Below are 16,099 nucleotides of genomic sequence, written 5' to 3' on the forward strand. Positions count from 1 at the left end.
CATATAATTAGCATACAGGTAGTGTGTTCATGGGTAATAAATCGACTTTCACATGTAATGCAGTACAGAGAATATTGAGTCCTTCAAGAGGCATGAAAGAAAGCCGTTATTGTGTTGATTGTTCTCTCCACCTCCCTGCAACAGAAACAGGATGGATGGATTAAAGTTATCCTACCAGACATAGGAGTCCTGAATGGGCCCACCAGTCTTATATATCTCGCCTGATCGAGCGCTGATCGAGCGATGAGCGTGGTATCATGTTGCAAGTGGCTGCATGGCTTAGCTTACTAAATGCAAATGCATAAGAGTAATATTCTTAGCATTACTAGAGCCTACGGCCACACCACACTGAATGCGCCCGATCTCGTCTGATCTCGGAAGCTAAGCAGTGTCGGGCCTAGTTAGTACCTGGATGGGAGACTGCCTGGGAATACCAGGTGCTGTAGGCTTTTTTGTGCTCCAAGTTCAGGAAGTGAGCCATTTCTCAATTGCCTTTCAAAACTGCAAGGTCTAGCCGACTAGATGCTTAAAAGTACAAAACTCACTAGGCCCAGAGCCTTCGGCTGCACCACACTGAATGCGCCCGATCTCGTCTGATCTCGGAAGCTAAGCAGTGTCGGGCCTAGTTAGTACCTGGATGGGAGACCGCCTGGGAATACCAGGTGCTGTAGGCTATTTTGTGCTCCATGATTAGTAATTGCGCAACTTCTCAATTACTTTTCAAATTTGGTATGTTTCCAAAATAATTTTATCCCGTTTTATAGCGGAAATGTTGGACAACATTATGAGGGCTGGAGCTACCTATTTACATATAATTAGCATACAGGTAGTGTGTTCATGGGTAATAAATCGACTTTCACATGTAATGCAGTACAGAGAATATTGAGTCCTTCAAGAGGCATGAAAGAAAGCCGTTATTGTGTTGATTGTTCTCTCCACCTCCCTGCAACAGAAACAGGATGGATGGATTAAAGTTATCCTACCAGACATAGGAGTCCTGAATGGGCCCACCAGTCTTATATATCTCGCCTGATCGAGCGCTGATCGAGCGATGAGCGTGGTATCATGTTGCAAGTGGCTGCATGGCTTAGCTTACTAAATGCAAATGCATAAGAGTAATATTCTTAGCATTACTCGAGTCTACGGCCACACCACACTGAATGCGCCCGATCTCGTCTGATCTCGGAAGCTAAGCAGTGTCGGGCCTAGTTAGTACCTGGATGGGAGACCGCCTGGGAATACCAGGTGCTGTAGGCTTTTTTGTGCTCCAAGTTCAGGAAGTGAGCCATTTCTCAATTGCCTTTCAAAACTGCAAGGTCTAGCCGACTAGGTGCTTAAAAGTACAAAACTCACTAGGCCCAGAGCCTACGGCCACACCACACTGAATGCGCCCGATCTCGTCTGATCTCGGAAGCTAAGCAGTGTCGGGCCTAGTTAGTACCTGGATGGGAGACCGCCTGGGAATACCAGGTGCTGTAGGCTTTTTTGTGCTCCAAGTTCAGGAAGTGAGCCATTTCTCAATTGCCTTTCAAAACTGCAAGGTCTAGCCGACTAGGTGCTTAAAAGTACAAAACTCACTAGGCCCAGAGCCTACGGCCACACCACACTGAATGCGCCCGATCTCGTCTGATCTCGGAAGCTAAGCAGTGTCGGGCCTAGTTAGTACCTGGATGGGAGACCGCCTGGGAATACCAGGTGCTGTAGGCTTTTTTGTGCTCCAAGTTCAGGAAGTGAGCCATTTCTCAATTGCCTTTCAAAACTGCAAGGTCTAGCCGACTAGATGCTTAAAAGTACAAAACTCACTAGGACCAGAGCCTACGGCCACACCACACTGAATGCGCCCGATCTCGTCTGATCTCGGAAGCTAAGCAGTGTCGGGCCTAGTTAGTACCTGGATGGGAGACCGCCTGGGAATACCAGGTGCTGTAGGCTTTTTTGTGCTCCAAGTTCAGGAAGTGAGCCATTTCTCAATTGCCTTTCAAAACTGCAAGGTCTAGCCGACTAGATGCTTAAAAGTACAAAACTCACTAGGCCCTGAGCCTACGGCCACACCACACTGAATGCGCCCGATCTCGTCTGATCTCGGAAGCTAAGCAGTGTCGGGCCTAGTTAGTACCTGGATGGGAGACCGCCTGGGAATACCAGGTGCTGTAGGCTATTTTGTGCTCCATGATTAGTAATTGCGCAACTTCTCAATTACTTTTCAAATTTGGTATGTTTCCAAAATAATTTTATCCCGTTTTATAGCGGAAATGTTGGACAACATTATGAGGGCTGGAGCTACCTATTTACATATAATTAGCATACAGGTAGTGTGTTCATGGGTAATAAATCGACTTTCACATGTAATGCAGAACAGAGAATATTGAGTCCTTCAAGAGGCATGAAAGAAAGCCGTTATTGTGTTGATTGTTCTCTCCACCTCCCTGCAACAGAAACAGGATGGATGGATTAAAGTTATCCTACCAGACATAGGAGTCCTGAATGGGCCCACCAGTCTTATATATCTCGCCTGATCGAGCGCTGATCGAGCGATGAGCGTGGTATCATGTTGCAAGTGGCTGCATGGCTTAGCTTACTAAATGCAAATGCATAAGAGTAATATTCTTAGCATTACTCGAGCCTACGGCCACACCACACTGAATGCGCCCGATCTCGTCTGATCTCGGAAGCTAAGCAGTGTCGGGCCTAGTTAGTACCTGGATGGGAGACCGCCTGGGAATACCAGGTGCTGTAGGCTTTTTTGTGCTCCAAGTTCAGGAAGTGAGCCATTTCTCAATTGCCTTTCAAAACTGCAAGGTCTAGCCGACTAGATGCTTAAAAGTACAAAACTCACTAGGCCCAGAACCTACGGCCACACCACACTGAATGCGCCCGATCTCGTCTGATCTCGGAAGCTAAGCAGTGTCGGGCCTAGTTAGTACCTGGATGGGAGACCGCCTGGGAATACCAGGTGCTGTAGGCTTTTTTGTGCTCCAAGTTCAGGAAGTGAGCCATTTCTCAATTGCCTTTCAAAACTGCAAGGTCTAGCCGACTAGATGCTTAAAAGTACAAAACTCACTAGGACCAGAGCCTACGGCCACACCACACTGAATGCGCCCGATCTCGTCTGATCTCGGAAGCTAAGCAGTGTCGGGCCTAGTTAGTACCTGGATGGGAGACCGCCTGGGAATACCAGGTGCTGTAGGCTTTTTTGTGCTCCAAGTTCAGGAAGTGAGCCATTTCTCAATTGCCTTTCAAAACTGCAAGGTCTAGCCGACTAGATGCTTAAAAGTACAAAACTCACTAGGCCCAGAGCCTACGGCCACACCACACTGAATGCGCCCGATCTCGTCTGATCTCGGAAGCTAAGCAGTGTCGGGCCTAGTTAGTACCTGGATGGGAGACCGCCTGGGAATACCAGGTGCTGTAGGCTATTTTGTGCTCCATGATTAGTAATTGCACAACTTCTCAATTACTTTTCAAATTTGGTATGTTTCCAAAATAATTTTATCCCGTTTTATAGCGGAAATGTTGGACAACATTATGAGGGCTGGAGCTACCTATTTACATATAATTAGCATACAGGTAGTGTGTTCATGGGTAATAAATCGACTTTCACATGTAATGCAGTACAGAGAATATTGAGTCCTTCAAGAGGCATGAAAGAAAGCCGTTATTGTGTTGATTGTTCTCTCCACCTCCCTGCAACAGAAACAGGATGGATGGATTAAAGTTATCCTACCAGACATAGGAGTCCTGAATGGGCCCACCAGTCTTATATATCTCGCCTGATCGAGCGCTGATCGAGCGATGAGCGTGGTATCATGTTGCAAGTGGCTGCATGGCTTAGCTTACTAAATGCAAATGCATAAGAGTAATATTCTTAGCATTTCTAGAGCCTACGGCCACACCACACTGAATGCGCCCGATCTCGTCTGATCTCGGAAGCTAAGCAGTGTCGGGCCTAGTTAGTATCTGGATGGGAGACTGCCTGGGAATACCAGGTGCTGTAGGCTTTTTTGTGCTCCAAGTTCAGGAAGTGAGCCATTTCTCAATTGCCTTTCAAAACTGCAAGGTCTAGCCGACTAGATGCTTAAAAGTACAAAACTCACTAGGCCCAGAGCCTACGGCCACACCACACTGAATGTGCCCGATCTCGTCTGATCTCGGAAGCTAAGCAGTGTCGGGCCTAGTTAGTACCTGGATGGGAGACCGCCTGGGAATACCAGGTGCTGTAGGCTATTTTGTGCTCCATGATTAGTAATTGCGCAACTTCTCAATTACTTTTCAAATTTGGTATGTTTCCAAAATAATTTTATCCCGTTTTATAGCGGAAATGTTGGACAACATTATGAGGGCTGGAGCTACCTATTTACATATAATTAGCATACAGGTAGTGTGTTCATGGGTAATAAATCGACTTTCACATGTAATGCAGTACAGAGAATATTGAGTCCTTCAAGAGGCATGAAAGAAAGCCGTTATTGTGTTGATTGTTCTCTCCACCTCCCTGCAACAGAAACAGGATGGATGGATTAAAGTTATCCTACCAGACATAGGAGTCCTGAATGGGCCCACCAGTCTTATATATCTCGCCTGATCGAGCGCTGATCGAGCGATGAGCGTGGTATCATGTTGCAAGTGGCTGCATGGCTTAGCTTACTAAATGCAAATGCATAAGAGTAATATTCTTAGCATTACTCGAGCCTACGGCCACACCACACTGAATGCGCCCGATCTCGTCTGATCTCGGAAGCTAAGCAGTGTCGGGCCTAGTTAGTACCTGGATGGGAGACCGCCTGGGAATACCAGGTGCTGTAGGCTTTTTTGTGCTCCAAGTTCAGGAAGTGAGCCATTTCTCAATTGCCTTTCAAAACTGCAAGGTCTAGCCGACTAGGTGCTTAAAAGTACAAAACTCACTAGGCCCAGAGCCTACGGCCACACCACACTGAATGCGCCCGATCTCGTCTGATCTCGGAAGCTAAACAGTGTCGGGCCTAGTTAGTACCTGGATGGGAGACCGCCTGGGAATACCAGGTGCTGTAGGCTTTTTTGTGCTCCAAGTTCAGGAAGTGAGCCATTTCTCAATTGCCTTTCAAAACTGCAAGGTCTAGCCGACTAGATGCTTAAAAGTACAAAACTCACTAGGACCAGAACCTACGGCCACACCACACTGAATGCGCCCGATCTCGTCTGATCTCGGAAGCTAAGCAGTGTCGGGCCTAGTTAGTACCTGGATGGGAGACCGCCTGGGAATACCAGGTGCTGTAGGCTTTTTTGTGCTCCAAGTTCAGGAAGTGAGCCATTTCTCAATTGCCTTTCAAAACTGCAAGGTCTAGCCGACTAGATGCTTAAAAGTACAAAACTCACTAGGCCCTGAGCCTACGGCCACACCACACTGAATGCGCCCGATCTCGTCTGATCTCGGAAGCTAAGCAGTGTCGGGCCTAGTTAGTACCTGGATGGGAGACCGCCTGGGAATACCAGGTGCTGTAGGCTATTTTGTGCTCCATGATTAGTAATTGCACAACTTCTCAATTACTTTTCAAATTTGGTATGTTTCCAAAATAATTTTATCCCGTTTTATAGCGGAAATGTTGGACAACATTATGAGGGCTGGAGCTACCTATTTACATATAATTAGCATACAGGTAGTGTGTTCATGGGTAATAAATCGACTTTCACATGTAATGCAGTACAGAGAATATTGAGTCCTTCAAGAGGCATGAAAGAAAGCCGTTATTGTGTTGATTGTTCTCTCCACCTCCCTGCAACAGAAACAGGATGGATGGATTAAAGTTATCCTACCAGACATAGGAGTCCTGAATGGGCCCACCAGTCTTATATATCTCGCCTGATCGAGCGCTGATCGAGCGATGAGCGTGGTATCATGTTGCAAGTGGCTGCATGGCTTAGCTTACTAAATGCAAATGCATAAGAGTAATATTCTTAGCATTACTCGAGCCTACGGCCACACCACACTGAATGCGCCCGATCTCGTCTGATCTCGGAAGCTAAGCAGTGTCGGGCCTAGTTAGTACCTGGATGGGAGACCGCCTGGGAATACCAGGTGCTGTAGGCTTTTTTGTGCTCCAAGTTCAGGAAGTGAGCCATTTCTCAATTGCCTTTCAAAACTGCAAGGTCTAGCCGACTAGATGCTTAAAAGTACAAAACTCACTAGGCCCAGAGCCTACGGCCACACCACACTGAATGCGCCCGATCTCGTCTGATCTCGGAAGCTAAGCAGTGTCGGGCCTAGTTAGTACCTGGATGGGAGACCGCCTGGGAATACCAGGTGCTGTAGGCTTTTTTGTGCTCCAAGTTCAGGAAGTGAGCCATTTCTCAATTGCCTTTCAAAACTGCAAGGTCTAGCCGACTAGATGCTTAAAAGTACAAAACTCACTAGGACCAGAGCCTACGGCCACACCACACTGAATGCGCCCGATCTCGGAAGCTAAGCAGTGTCGCGCCTAGTTAGTACCTGGATGGGAGACCGCCTGGGAATACCAGGTGCTGTAGGCTTTTTTGTGCTCCAAGTTCAGGAAGTGAGCCATTTCTCAATTGCCTTTCAAAACTGCAAGGTCTAGCCGACTAGATGCTTAAAAGTACAAAACTCACTAGGCCCAGAGCCTACGGCCACACCACACTGAATGCGTCTGATCTCGGAAACTAAACAGTGTCGGGCCTAGTTAGTACCTGGATGGGAGACCGCCTGGGAATACCAGGTGCTGTAGGCTATTTTGTGCTCCATGATTAGTAATTGCACAACTTCTCAATTACTTTTCAAATTTGGTATGTTTCCAAAATAATTTTATCCCGTTTTATAGCGGAAATGTTGGACAACATTATGAGGGCTGGAGCTACCTATTTACATATAATTAGCATACAGGTAGTGTGTTCATGGGTAATAAATCGACTTTCACATGTAATGCAGTACAGAGAATATTGAGTCCTTCAAGAGGCATGAAAGAAAGCCGTTATTGTGTTGATTGTTCTCTCCACCTCCCTGCAACAGAAACAGGATGGATGGATTAAAGTTATCCTACCAGACATAGGAGTCCTGAATGGGCCCACCAGTCTTATATATCTCGCCTGATCGAGCGCTGATCGAGCGATGAGCGTGGTATCATGTTGCAAGTGGCTGCATGGCTTAGCTTACTAAATGCAAATGCATAAGAGTAATATTCTTAGCATTACTCGAGCCTACGGCCACACCACACTGAATGCGCCCGATCTCGTCTGATCTCGGAAGCTAAGCAGTGTCGGGCCTAGTTAGTACCTGGATGGGAGACCGCCTGGGAATACCAGGTGCTGTAGGCTTTTTTGTGCTCCAAGTTCAGGAAGTGAGCCATTTCTCAATTGCCTTTCAAAACTGCAAGGTCTAGCCGACTAGATGCTTAAAAGTACAAAACTCACTAGGTCCAGAGCCTACGGCCACACCACACTGAATGCGCGCGATCTCGTCTGATCTCGGAAGCTAAGCAGTGTCGGGCCTAGTTAGTACCTGGATGGGAGACCGCCTGGGAATACCAGGTGCTGTAGGCTTTTTTGTGCTCCAAGTTCAGGAAGTGAGCCATTTCTCAATTGCCTTTCAAAACTGCAAGGTCTAGCCGACTAGATGCTTAAAAGTACAAAACTCACTGGGACCAGAGCCTACGGCCACACCACACTGAATGCGCCCGATCTCGTCTGATCTCGGAAGCTAAGCAGTGTCGGGCCTAGTTAGTACCTGGATGGGAGACCGCCTGGGAATACCAGGTGCTGTAGGCTTTTTTGTGCTCCAAGTTCAGGAAGTGAGCCATTTCTCAATTGCCTTTCAAAACTGCAAGGTCTAGCCGACTAGATGCTTAAAAGTACAAAACTCACTAGGCCCTGAGCCTACGGCCACACCACACTGAATGCGCCCGATCTCGTTTGATCTCGGAAGCTAAGCAGTGTCGGGCCTAGTTAGTACCTGGATGGGAGACCGCCTGGGAATACCAGGTGCTGTAGGCTATTTTGTGCTCCATGATTAGTAATTGCACAACTTCTCAATTACTTTTCAAATTTGGTATGTTTCCAAAATAATTTTATCCCGTTTTATAGCGGAAATGTTGGACAACATCATGAGGGCTGGAGCTACCTATTTACATATAATTAGCATACAGGTAGTGTGTTCATGGGTAATAAATCGACTTTCACATGTAATGCAGTATAGAGAATATTGAGTCCTTCAAGAGGCATGAAAGAAAGCCGTTATTGTGTTGATTGTTCTCTCCACCTCCCTGCAACAGAAACAGGATGGATGGATTAAAGTTATCCTACCAGACATAGGAGTCCTGAATGGGCCCACCAGTCTTATATATCTCGCCTGATCGAGCCTGATCGAGCGATGAGCGTGGTATCATGTTGCAAGTGGCTGCATGGCTTAGCTTACTAAATGCAAATGCATAAGAGTAATATTCTTAGCATTTCTAGAGCCTACGGCCACACCACACTGAATGCGCCCGATCTCGTCTGATCTCGGAAGCTAAGCAGTGTCGGGCCTAGTTAGTACCTGGATGGGAGACCGCCTGGGAATACCAGGTGCTGTAGGCTTTTTTGTGCTCCAAGTTCAGGAAGTGAGCCATTTCTCAATTGCCTTTCAAAACTGCAAGGTCTAGCCGACTAGATGCTTAAAAGTACAAAACTCACTAGGCCCAGAGCCTACGGCCACACCACACTGAATGCACCCGATCTCGTCTGATCTCGGAAGCTAAGCAGTGTCGGGCCTAGTTAGTACCTGGATGGGAGACCGCCTGGGAATACCAGGTGCTGTAGGCTTTTTTGTGCTCCAAGTTCAGGAAGTGAGCCATTTCTCAATTGCCTTTCAAAACTGCAAGGTCTAGCCGACTAGATGCTTAAAAGTACAAAACTCACTAGGACCAGAGCCTACGGCCACACCACACTGAATGCGCCCGATCTCGTCTGATCTCGGAAGCTAAGCAGTGTCGGGCCTAGTTAGTACCTGGATGGGAGACCGCCTGGGAATACCAGGTGGTGTAGGCTTTTTTGTGCTCCAAGTTCAGGAAGTGAGCCATTTCTCAATTGCCTTTCAAAACTGCAAGGTCTAGCCGACTAGATGCTTAAAAGTACAAAACTCACTAGGCCCAGAGCCTACGGCCACACCACACTGAATGCGCCCGATCTCGTCTGATCTCGGAAGCTAAGCAGTGTCGGGCCTAGTTAGTACCTGGATGGGAGACCGCCTGGGAATACCAGGTGCTGTAGGCTATTTTGTGCTCCATGATTAGTAATTGCACAACTTCTCAATTACTTTTCAAATTTGGTATGTTTCCAAAATAATTTTATCCCGTTTTATAGCGGAAATGTTGGACAACATTATGAGGGCTGGAGCTACCTATTTACATATAATTAGCATACAGGTAGTGTGTTCATGGGTAATAAATCGACTTTCACATGTAATGCAGTACAGAGAATATTGAGTCCTTCAAGAGGCATGAAAGAAAGCCGTTATTGTGTTGATTGTTCTCTCCACCTCCCTGCAACAGAAACAGGATGGATGGATTAAAGTTATCCTACCAGACATAGGAGTCCTGAATGGGCCCACCAGTCTTATATATCTCGCCTGATCGAGCGCTGATCGAGCGATGAGCGTGGTATCATGTTGCAAGTGGCTGCATGGCTTAGCTTACTAAATGCAAATGCATAAGAGTAATATTCTTAGCATTACTCGAGCCTACGGCCACACCACACTGAATGCGCCCGATCTCGTCTGATCTCGGAAGCTAAGCAGTGTCGGGCCTAGTTAGTACCTGGATGGGAGACCGCCTGGGAATACCAGGTGCTGTAGGCTTTTTTGTGCTCCAAGTTCAGGAAGTGAGCCATTTCTCAATTGCCTTTCAAAACTGCAAGGTCTAGCCGACTAGATGCTTAAAAGTACAAAACTCACTAGGCCCAGAGCCTACGGCCACACCACACTGAATGCGCCCGATCTCGTCTGATCTCGGAAGCTAAGCAGTGTCGGGCCTAGTTAGTACCTGGATGGGAGACCGCCTGGGAATACCAGGTGCTGTAGGCTTTTTTGTGCTCCAAGTTCAGGAAGTGAGCCATTTCTCAATTGCCTTTCAAAACTGCAAGGTCTAGCCGACTAGATGCTTAAAAGTACAAAACTCACTAGGACCAGAGCCTACGGCCACACCACACTGAATGCGCCCGATCTCGGAAGCTAAGCAGTGTCGCGCCTAGTTAGTACCTGGATGGGAGACCGCCTGGGAATACCAGGTGCTGTAGGCTTTTTTGTGCTCCAAGTTCAGGAAGTGAGCCATTTCTCAATTGCCTTTCAAAACTGCAAGGTCTAGCCGACTAGATGCTTAAAAGTACAAAACTCACTAGGCCCAGAGCCTACGGCCACACCACACTGAATGCGTCTGATCTCGGAAACTAAACAGTGTCGGGCCTAGTTAGTACCTGGATGGGAGACCGCCTGGGAATACCAGGTGCTGTAGGCTATTTTGTGCTCCATGATTAGTAATTGCACAACTTCTCAATTACTTTTCAAATTTGGTATGTTTCCAAAATAATTTTATCCCGTTTTATAGCGGAAATGTTGGACAACATTATGAGGGCTGGAGCTACCTATTTACATATAATTAGCATACAGGTAGTGTGTTCATGGGTAATAAATCGACTTTCACATGTAATGCAGTACAGAGAATATTGAGTCCTTCAAGAGGCATGAAAGAAAGCCGTTATTGTGTTGATTGTTCTCTCCACCTCCCTGCAACAGAAACAGGATGGATGGATTAAAGTTATCCTACCAGACATAGGAGTCCTGAATGGGCCCACCAGTCTTATATATCTCGCCTGATCGAGCGCTGATCGAGCGATGAGCGTGGTATCATGTTGCAAGTGGCTGCATGGCTTAGCTTACTAAATGCAAATGCATAAGAGTAATATTCTTAGCATTACTAGAGCCTACGGCCACACCACACTGAATGCGCCGGCCACACCACACTGAATGCGCCCGATCTCGTCTGATCTCGGAAGCTAAGCAGTGTCGGGCCTAGTTAGTACCTGGATGGGAGACTGCCTGGGAATACCAGGTGCTGTAGGCTTTTTTGTGCTCCAAGTTCAGGAAGTGAGCCATTTCTCAATTGCCTTTCAAAACTGCAAGGTCTAGCCGACTAGATGCTTAAAAGTACAAAACTCACTAGGCCCAGAGCCTACGGCCACACCACACTGAATGCGCCCGATCTCGTCTGATCTCGGAAGCTAAGCAGTGTCGGGCCTAGTTAGTACCTGGATGGGAGACCGCCTGGGAATACCAGGTGCTGTAGGCTATTTTGTGCTCCATGATTAGTAATTGCGCAACTTCTCAATTACTTTTCAAATTTGGTATGTTTCCAAAATAATTTTATCCCGTTTTATAGCGGAAATGTTGGACAACATTATGAGGGCTGGAGCTACCTATTTACATATAATTAGCATACAGGTAGTGTGTTCATGGGTAATAAATCGACTTTCACATGTAATGCAGTACAGAGAATATTGAGTCCTTCAAGAGGCATGAAAGAAAGCCGTTATTGTGTTGATTGTTCTCTCCACCTCCCTGCAACAGAAACAGGATGGATGGATTAAAGTTATCCTACCAGACATAGGAGTCCTGAATGGGCCCACCAGTCTTATATATCTCGCCTGATCGAGCGCTGATCGAGCGATGAGCGTGGTATCATGTTGCAAGTGGCTGCATGGCTTAGCTTACTAAATGCAAATGCATAAGAGTAATATTCTTAGCATTACTCGAGCCTACGGCCACACCACACTGAATGCGCCCGATCTCGTCTGATCTCGGAAGCTAAGCAGTGTCGGGCCTAGTTAGTACCTGGATGGGAGACCGCCTGGGAATACCAGGTGCTGTAGGCTTTTTTGTGCTCCAAGTTCAGGAAGTGAGCCATTTCTCAATTGCCTTTCAAAACTGCAAGGTCTAGCCGACTAGATGCTTAAAAGTACAAAACTCACTAGGTCCAGAGCCTACGGCCACACCACACTGAATGCGCGCGATCTCGTCTGATCTCGGAAGCTAAGCAGTGTCGGGCCTAGTTAGTACCTGGATGGGAGACCGCCTGGGAATACCAGGTGCTGTAGGCTTTTTTGTGCTCCAAGTTCAGGAAGTGAGCCATTTCTCAATTGCCTTTCAAAACTGCAAGGTCTAGCCGACTAGATGCTTAAAAGTACAAAACTCACTGGGACCAGAGCCTACGGCCACACCACACTGAATGCGCCCGATCTCGTCTGATCTCGGAAGCTAAGCAGTGTCGGGCCTAGTTAGTACCTGGATGGGAGACCGCCTGGGAATACCAGGTGCTGTAGGCTTTTTTGTGCTCCAAGTTCAGGAAGTGAGCCATTTCTCAATTGCCTTTCAAAACTGCAAGGTCTAGCCGACTAGATGCTTAAAAGTACAAAACTCACTAGGCCCTGAGCCTACGGCCACACCACACTGAATGCGCCCGATCTCGTTTGATCTCGGAAGCTAAGCAGTGTCGGGCCTAGTTAGTACCTGGATGGGAGACCGCCTGGGAATACCAGGTGCTGTAGGCTATTTTGTGCTCCATGATTAGTAATTGCACAACTTCTCAATTACTTTTCAAATTTGGTATGTTTCCAAAATAATTTTATCCCGTTTTATAGCGGAAATGTTGGACAACATCATGAGGGCTGGAGCTACCTATTTACATATAATTAGCATACAGGTAGTGTGTTCATGGGTAATAAATCGACTTTCACATGTAATGCAGTATAGAGAATATTGAGTCCTTCAAGAGGCATGAAAGAAAGCCGTTATTGTGTTGATTGTTCTCTCCACCTCCCTGCAACAGAAACAGGATGGATGGATTAAAGTTATCCTACCAGACATAGGAGTCCTGAATGGGCCCACCAGTCTTATATATCTCGCCTGATCGAGCGATGAGCGTGGTATCATGTTGCAAGTGGCTGCATGGCTTAGCTTACTAAATGCAAATGCATAAGAGTAATATTCTTAGCATTTCTAGAGCCTACGGCCACACCACACTGAATGCGCCCGATCTCGTCTGATCTCGGAAGCTAAGCAGTGTCGGGCCTAGTTAGTACCTGGATGGGAGACCGCCTGGGAATACCAGGTGCTGTAGGCTTTTTTGTGCTCCAAGTTCAGGAAGTGAGCCATTTCTCAATTGCCTTTCAAAACTGCAAGGTCTAGCCGACTAGATGCTTAAAAGTACAAAACTCACTAGGCCCAGAGCCTACGGCCACACCACACTGAATGCACCCGATCTCGTCTGATCTCGGAAGCTAAGCAGTGTCGGGCCTAGTTAGTACCTGGATGGGAGACCGCCTGGGAATACCAGGTGCTGTAGGCTTTTTTGTGCTCCAAGTTCAGGAAGTGAGCCATTTCTCAATTGCCTTTCAAAACTGCAAGGTCTAGCCGACTAGATGCTTAAAAGTACAAAACTCACTAGGACCAGAGCCTACGGCCACACCACACTGAATGCGCCCGATCTCGTCTGATCTCGGAAGCTAAGCAGTGTCGGGCCTAGTTAGTACCTGGATGGGAGACCGCCTGGGAATACCAGGTGGTGTAGGCTTTTTTGTGCTCCAAGTTCAGGAAGTGAGCCATTTCTCAATTGCCTTTCAAAACTGCAAGGTCTAGCCGACTAGATGCTTAAAAGTACAAAACTCACTAGGCCCAGAGCCTACGGCCACACCACACTGAATGCGCCCGATCTCGTCTGATCTCGGAAGCTAAGCAGTGTCGGGCCTAGTTAGTACCTGGATGGGAGACCGCCTGGGAATACCAGGTGCTGTAGGCTATTTTGTGCTCCATGATTAGTAATTGCACAACTTCTCAATTACTTTTCAAATTTGGTATGTTTCCAAAATAATTTTATCCCGTTTTATAGCGGAAATGTTGGACAACATTATGAGGGCTGGAGCTACCTATTTACATATAATTAGCATACAGGTAGTGTGTTCATGGGTAATAAATCGACTTTCACATGTAATGCAGTACAGAGAATATTGAGTCCTTCAAGAGGCATGAAAGAAAGCCGTTATTGTGTTGATTGTTCTCTCCACCTCCCTGCAACAGAAACAGGATGGATGGATTAAAGTTATCCTACCAGACATAGGAGTCCTGAATGGGCCCACCAGTCTTATATATCTCGCCTGATCGAGCGCTGATCGAGCGATGAGCGTGGTATCATGTTGCAAGTGGCTGCATGGCTTAGCTTACTAAATGCAAATGCATAAGAGTAATATTCTTAGCATTACTCGAGCCTACGGCCACACCACACTGAATGCGCCCGATCTCGTCTGATCTCGGAAGCTAAGCAGTGTCGGGCCTAGTTAGTACCTGGATGGGAGACCGCCTGGGAATACCAGGTGCTGTAGGCTTTTTTGTGCTCCAAGTTCAGGAAGTGAGCCATTTCTCAATTGCCTTTCAAAACTGCAAGGTCTAGCCGACTAGATGCTTAAAAGTACAAAACTCACTAGGCCCAGAGCCTACGGCCACACCACACTGAATGCGCCCGATCTCGTCTGATCTCGGAAGCTAAGCAGTGTCGGGCCTAGTTAGTACCTGGATGGGAGACCGCCTGGGAATACCAGGTGCTGTAGGCTTTTTTGTGCTCCAAGTTCAGGAAGTGAGCCATTTCTCAATTGCCTTTCAAAACTGCAAGGTCTAGCCGACTAGATGCTTAAAAGTACAAAACTCACTAGGACCAGAGCCTACGGCCACACCACACTGAATGCGCCCGATCTCGGAAGCTAAGCAGTGTCGCGCCTAGTTAGTACCTGGATGGGAGACCGCCTGGGAATACCAGGTGCTGTAGGCTTTTTTGTGCTCCAAGTTCAGGAAGTGAGCCATTTCTCAATTGCCTTTCAAAACTGCAAGGTCTAGCCGACTAGATGCTTAAAAGTACAAAACTCACTAGGCCCAGAGCCTACGGCCACACCACACTGAATGCGTCTGATCTCGGAAACTAAACAGTGTCGGGCCTAGTTAGTACCTGGATGGGAGACCGCCTGGGAATACCAGGTGCTGTAGGCTATTTTGTGCTCCATGATTAGTAATTGCACAACTTCTCAATTACTTTTCAAATTTGGTATGTTTCCAAAATAATTTTATCCCGTTTTATAGCGGAAATGTTGGACAACATTATGAGGGCTGGAGCTACCTATTTACATATAATTAGCATACAGGTAGTGTGTTCATGGGTAATAAATCGACTTTCACATGTAATGCAGTACAGAGAATATTGAGTCCTTCAAGAGGCATGAAAGAAAGCCGTTATTGTGTTGATTGTTCTCTCCACCTCCCTGCAACAGAAACAGGATGGATGGATTAAAGTTATCCTACCAGACATAGGAGTCCTGAATGGGCCCACCAGTCTTATATATCTCGCCTGATCGAGCGCTGATCGAGCGATGAGCGTGGTATCATGTTGCAAGTGGCTGCATGGCTTAGCTTACTAAATGCAAATGCATAAGAGTAATATTCTTAGCATTACTAGAGCCTACGGCCACACCACACTGAATGCGCCGGCCACACCACACTGAATGCGCCCGATCTCGTCTGATCTCGGAAGCTAAGCAGTGTCGGGCCTAGTTAGTACCTGGATGGGAGACTGCCTGGGAATACCAGGTGCTGTAGGCTTTTTTGTGCTCCAAGTTCAGGAAGTGAGCCATTTCTCAATTGCCTTTCAAAACTGCAAGGTCTAGCCGACTAGATGCTTAAAAGTACAAAACTCACTAGGCCCAGAGCCTACGGCCACACCACACTGAATGCGCCCGATCTCGTCTGATCTCGGAAGCTAAGCAGTGTCGGGCCTAGTTAGTACCTGGATGGGAGACCGCCTGGGAATACCAGGTGCTGTAGGCTATTTTGTGCTCCATGATTAGTAATTGCGCAACTTCTCAATTACTTTTCAAATTTGGTATGTTTCCAAAATAATTTTATCCCGTTTTATAGCGGAAATGTTGGACAACATTATGAGGGCTGGAGCTACCTATTTACATATAATTAGCATACAGGTAGTGTGTTCATGGGTAATAAATCGACTTTCACATGTAATGCAGTACAGAGAATATTGAGTCCTTCAAG

The 16,099-nt window shown here is 46.9% G+C and overlaps 41 non-coding genes and 8 pseudogenes across 41 annotated transcripts; all 49 read left to right on the forward strand.

The window, feature by feature from the left end:
* The first annotated feature begins 330 nt into the window (after nt 1-330).
* On the forward strand, nt 331-449 carry LOC138478332 (5S ribosomal RNA). Its single transcript, XR_011272209.1, has one exon. It is a non-coding gene; the product is annotated as a 5S ribosomal RNA (ribosomal RNA).
* Nucleotides 450-555: 106 nt separating this feature from the next.
* On the forward strand, nt 556-674 carry LOC138480087 (5S ribosomal RNA). Its single transcript, XR_011273802.1, has one exon. It is a non-coding gene; the product is annotated as a 5S ribosomal RNA (ribosomal RNA).
* Nucleotides 675-1,138: 464 nt separating this feature from the next.
* LOC138477831 (5S ribosomal RNA) lies at nt 1,139-1,257 on the forward strand. Its single transcript, XR_011271754.1, has one exon. It is a non-coding gene; the product is annotated as a 5S ribosomal RNA (ribosomal RNA).
* A 106-nt stretch (nt 1,258-1,363) lies between these two features.
* Nucleotides 1,364-1,482, forward strand: LOC138475295 (5S ribosomal RNA). The gene has a single exon (XR_011269452.1). It is a non-coding gene; the product is annotated as a 5S ribosomal RNA (ribosomal RNA).
* Nucleotides 1,483-1,588: 106 nt separating this feature from the next.
* LOC138475296 (5S ribosomal RNA) lies at nt 1,589-1,707 on the forward strand. The gene has a single exon (XR_011269453.1). It is a non-coding gene; the product is annotated as a 5S ribosomal RNA (ribosomal RNA).
* Nucleotides 1,708-1,813: 106 nt separating this feature from the next.
* On the forward strand, nt 1,814-1,932 carry LOC138475297 (5S ribosomal RNA). The gene has a single exon (XR_011269454.1). It is a non-coding gene; the product is annotated as a 5S ribosomal RNA (ribosomal RNA).
* Nucleotides 1,933-2,038: 106 nt separating this feature from the next.
* LOC138475299 (5S ribosomal RNA) lies at nt 2,039-2,157 on the forward strand. The gene has a single exon (XR_011269455.1). It is a non-coding gene; the product is annotated as a 5S ribosomal RNA (ribosomal RNA).
* A 464-nt stretch (nt 2,158-2,621) lies between these two features.
* LOC138475300 (5S ribosomal RNA) lies at nt 2,622-2,740 on the forward strand. The gene has a single exon (XR_011269456.1). It is a non-coding gene; the product is annotated as a 5S ribosomal RNA (ribosomal RNA).
* Nucleotides 2,741-2,846: 106 nt separating this feature from the next.
* Nucleotides 2,847-2,965, forward strand: LOC138478198 (5S ribosomal RNA). The gene has a single exon (XR_011272087.1). It is a non-coding gene; the product is annotated as a 5S ribosomal RNA (ribosomal RNA).
* A 106-nt stretch (nt 2,966-3,071) lies between these two features.
* Nucleotides 3,072-3,190, forward strand: LOC138475302 (5S ribosomal RNA). Its single transcript, XR_011269458.1, has one exon. It is a non-coding gene; the product is annotated as a 5S ribosomal RNA (ribosomal RNA).
* A 106-nt stretch (nt 3,191-3,296) lies between these two features.
* On the forward strand, nt 3,297-3,415 carry LOC138475303 (5S ribosomal RNA). The gene has a single exon (XR_011269459.1). It is a non-coding gene; the product is annotated as a 5S ribosomal RNA (ribosomal RNA).
* Nucleotides 3,416-3,879: 464 nt separating this feature from the next.
* Nucleotides 3,880-3,998, forward strand: LOC138479776 (5S ribosomal RNA). Its single transcript, XR_011273519.1, has one exon. It is a non-coding gene; the product is annotated as a 5S ribosomal RNA (ribosomal RNA).
* A 106-nt stretch (nt 3,999-4,104) lies between these two features.
* LOC138477916 (5S ribosomal RNA) lies at nt 4,105-4,223 on the forward strand. Its single transcript, XR_011271831.1, has one exon. It is a non-coding gene; the product is annotated as a 5S ribosomal RNA (ribosomal RNA).
* Nucleotides 4,224-4,687: 464 nt separating this feature from the next.
* On the forward strand, nt 4,688-4,806 carry LOC138475304 (5S ribosomal RNA). The gene has a single exon (XR_011269460.1). It is a non-coding gene; the product is annotated as a 5S ribosomal RNA (ribosomal RNA).
* A 106-nt stretch (nt 4,807-4,912) lies between these two features.
* Nucleotides 4,913-5,031, forward strand: LOC138477870 (5S ribosomal RNA). Its single transcript, XR_011271789.1, has one exon. It is a non-coding gene; the product is annotated as a 5S ribosomal RNA (ribosomal RNA).
* A 106-nt stretch (nt 5,032-5,137) lies between these two features.
* On the forward strand, nt 5,138-5,256 carry LOC138478199 (5S ribosomal RNA). The gene has a single exon (XR_011272088.1). It is a non-coding gene; the product is annotated as a 5S ribosomal RNA (ribosomal RNA).
* A 106-nt stretch (nt 5,257-5,362) lies between these two features.
* On the forward strand, nt 5,363-5,481 carry LOC138475305 (5S ribosomal RNA). The gene has a single exon (XR_011269461.1). It is a non-coding gene; the product is annotated as a 5S ribosomal RNA (ribosomal RNA).
* A 464-nt stretch (nt 5,482-5,945) lies between these two features.
* On the forward strand, nt 5,946-6,064 carry LOC138475306 (5S ribosomal RNA). The gene has a single exon (XR_011269462.1). It is a non-coding gene; the product is annotated as a 5S ribosomal RNA (ribosomal RNA).
* Nucleotides 6,065-6,170: 106 nt separating this feature from the next.
* Nucleotides 6,171-6,289, forward strand: LOC138475307 (5S ribosomal RNA). Its single transcript, XR_011269463.1, has one exon. It is a non-coding gene; the product is annotated as a 5S ribosomal RNA (ribosomal RNA).
* A 106-nt stretch (nt 6,290-6,395) lies between these two features.
* LOC138474616 (5S ribosomal RNA) lies at nt 6,396-6,504 on the forward strand (annotated as a pseudogene).
* Nucleotides 6,505-6,610: 106 nt separating this feature from the next.
* On the forward strand, nt 6,611-6,719 carry LOC138474763 (5S ribosomal RNA; annotated as a pseudogene).
* A 464-nt stretch (nt 6,720-7,183) lies between these two features.
* Nucleotides 7,184-7,302, forward strand: LOC138475308 (5S ribosomal RNA). The gene has a single exon (XR_011269464.1). It is a non-coding gene; the product is annotated as a 5S ribosomal RNA (ribosomal RNA).
* Nucleotides 7,303-7,408: 106 nt separating this feature from the next.
* LOC138478734 (5S ribosomal RNA) lies at nt 7,409-7,527 on the forward strand. The gene has a single exon (XR_011272574.1). It is a non-coding gene; the product is annotated as a 5S ribosomal RNA (ribosomal RNA).
* Nucleotides 7,528-7,633: 106 nt separating this feature from the next.
* Nucleotides 7,634-7,752, forward strand: LOC138475310 (5S ribosomal RNA). The gene has a single exon (XR_011269465.1). It is a non-coding gene; the product is annotated as a 5S ribosomal RNA (ribosomal RNA).
* A 106-nt stretch (nt 7,753-7,858) lies between these two features.
* LOC138477759 (5S ribosomal RNA) lies at nt 7,859-7,977 on the forward strand. The gene has a single exon (XR_011271688.1). It is a non-coding gene; the product is annotated as a 5S ribosomal RNA (ribosomal RNA).
* A 463-nt stretch (nt 7,978-8,440) lies between these two features.
* On the forward strand, nt 8,441-8,559 carry LOC138475311 (5S ribosomal RNA). The gene has a single exon (XR_011269466.1). It is a non-coding gene; the product is annotated as a 5S ribosomal RNA (ribosomal RNA).
* Nucleotides 8,560-8,665: 106 nt separating this feature from the next.
* On the forward strand, nt 8,666-8,784 carry LOC138473895 (5S ribosomal RNA). The gene has a single exon (XR_011268974.1). It is a non-coding gene; the product is annotated as a 5S ribosomal RNA (ribosomal RNA).
* A 106-nt stretch (nt 8,785-8,890) lies between these two features.
* LOC138479249 (5S ribosomal RNA) lies at nt 8,891-9,009 on the forward strand. Its single transcript, XR_011273041.1, has one exon. It is a non-coding gene; the product is annotated as a 5S ribosomal RNA (ribosomal RNA).
* Nucleotides 9,010-9,115: 106 nt separating this feature from the next.
* Nucleotides 9,116-9,234, forward strand: LOC138475312 (5S ribosomal RNA). Its single transcript, XR_011269467.1, has one exon. It is a non-coding gene; the product is annotated as a 5S ribosomal RNA (ribosomal RNA).
* Nucleotides 9,235-9,698: 464 nt separating this feature from the next.
* Nucleotides 9,699-9,817, forward strand: LOC138475314 (5S ribosomal RNA). The gene has a single exon (XR_011269469.1). It is a non-coding gene; the product is annotated as a 5S ribosomal RNA (ribosomal RNA).
* A 106-nt stretch (nt 9,818-9,923) lies between these two features.
* LOC138475315 (5S ribosomal RNA) lies at nt 9,924-10,042 on the forward strand. Its single transcript, XR_011269470.1, has one exon. It is a non-coding gene; the product is annotated as a 5S ribosomal RNA (ribosomal RNA).
* A 106-nt stretch (nt 10,043-10,148) lies between these two features.
* On the forward strand, nt 10,149-10,257 carry LOC138474617 (5S ribosomal RNA; annotated as a pseudogene).
* A 106-nt stretch (nt 10,258-10,363) lies between these two features.
* LOC138474764 (5S ribosomal RNA) lies at nt 10,364-10,472 on the forward strand (annotated as a pseudogene).
* A 487-nt stretch (nt 10,473-10,959) lies between these two features.
* Nucleotides 10,960-11,078, forward strand: LOC138474046 (5S ribosomal RNA; annotated as a pseudogene).
* Nucleotides 11,079-11,184: 106 nt separating this feature from the next.
* On the forward strand, nt 11,185-11,303 carry LOC138475316 (5S ribosomal RNA). Its single transcript, XR_011269471.1, has one exon. It is a non-coding gene; the product is annotated as a 5S ribosomal RNA (ribosomal RNA).
* A 464-nt stretch (nt 11,304-11,767) lies between these two features.
* On the forward strand, nt 11,768-11,886 carry LOC138475317 (5S ribosomal RNA). The gene has a single exon (XR_011269472.1). It is a non-coding gene; the product is annotated as a 5S ribosomal RNA (ribosomal RNA).
* Nucleotides 11,887-11,992: 106 nt separating this feature from the next.
* LOC138478735 (5S ribosomal RNA) lies at nt 11,993-12,111 on the forward strand. Its single transcript, XR_011272575.1, has one exon. It is a non-coding gene; the product is annotated as a 5S ribosomal RNA (ribosomal RNA).
* Nucleotides 12,112-12,217: 106 nt separating this feature from the next.
* Nucleotides 12,218-12,336, forward strand: LOC138475318 (5S ribosomal RNA). Its single transcript, XR_011269473.1, has one exon. It is a non-coding gene; the product is annotated as a 5S ribosomal RNA (ribosomal RNA).
* Nucleotides 12,337-12,442: 106 nt separating this feature from the next.
* On the forward strand, nt 12,443-12,561 carry LOC138477760 (5S ribosomal RNA). The gene has a single exon (XR_011271689.1). It is a non-coding gene; the product is annotated as a 5S ribosomal RNA (ribosomal RNA).
* Nucleotides 12,562-13,014: 453 nt separating this feature from the next.
* On the forward strand, nt 13,015-13,133 carry LOC138475319 (5S ribosomal RNA). Its single transcript, XR_011269474.1, has one exon. It is a non-coding gene; the product is annotated as a 5S ribosomal RNA (ribosomal RNA).
* A 106-nt stretch (nt 13,134-13,239) lies between these two features.
* On the forward strand, nt 13,240-13,358 carry LOC138474018 (5S ribosomal RNA). Its single transcript, XR_011268985.1, has one exon. It is a non-coding gene; the product is annotated as a 5S ribosomal RNA (ribosomal RNA).
* A 106-nt stretch (nt 13,359-13,464) lies between these two features.
* Nucleotides 13,465-13,583, forward strand: LOC138479250 (5S ribosomal RNA). Its single transcript, XR_011273042.1, has one exon. It is a non-coding gene; the product is annotated as a 5S ribosomal RNA (ribosomal RNA).
* Nucleotides 13,584-13,689: 106 nt separating this feature from the next.
* Nucleotides 13,690-13,808, forward strand: LOC138475321 (5S ribosomal RNA). Its single transcript, XR_011269475.1, has one exon. It is a non-coding gene; the product is annotated as a 5S ribosomal RNA (ribosomal RNA).
* Nucleotides 13,809-14,272: 464 nt separating this feature from the next.
* LOC138475322 (5S ribosomal RNA) lies at nt 14,273-14,391 on the forward strand. The gene has a single exon (XR_011269476.1). It is a non-coding gene; the product is annotated as a 5S ribosomal RNA (ribosomal RNA).
* A 106-nt stretch (nt 14,392-14,497) lies between these two features.
* LOC138475323 (5S ribosomal RNA) lies at nt 14,498-14,616 on the forward strand. The gene has a single exon (XR_011269477.1). It is a non-coding gene; the product is annotated as a 5S ribosomal RNA (ribosomal RNA).
* Nucleotides 14,617-14,722: 106 nt separating this feature from the next.
* LOC138474618 (5S ribosomal RNA) lies at nt 14,723-14,831 on the forward strand (annotated as a pseudogene).
* A 106-nt stretch (nt 14,832-14,937) lies between these two features.
* On the forward strand, nt 14,938-15,046 carry LOC138474765 (5S ribosomal RNA; annotated as a pseudogene).
* Nucleotides 15,047-15,533: 487 nt separating this feature from the next.
* LOC138474047 (5S ribosomal RNA) lies at nt 15,534-15,652 on the forward strand (annotated as a pseudogene).
* A 106-nt stretch (nt 15,653-15,758) lies between these two features.
* On the forward strand, nt 15,759-15,877 carry LOC138475324 (5S ribosomal RNA). Its single transcript, XR_011269478.1, has one exon. It is a non-coding gene; the product is annotated as a 5S ribosomal RNA (ribosomal RNA).
* Nucleotides 15,878-16,099: the final 222 nt, after the last annotated feature.

This window comes from Ambystoma mexicanum, chromosome 8, assembly GCF_040938575.1.
Source record: "Ambystoma mexicanum isolate Mex_15411 chromosome 8, UKY_AmexF1_1, whole genome shotgun sequence".
Classification (NCBI taxonomy): Eukaryota; Metazoa; Chordata; class Amphibia; order Caudata; family Ambystomatidae; genus Ambystoma; species Ambystoma mexicanum.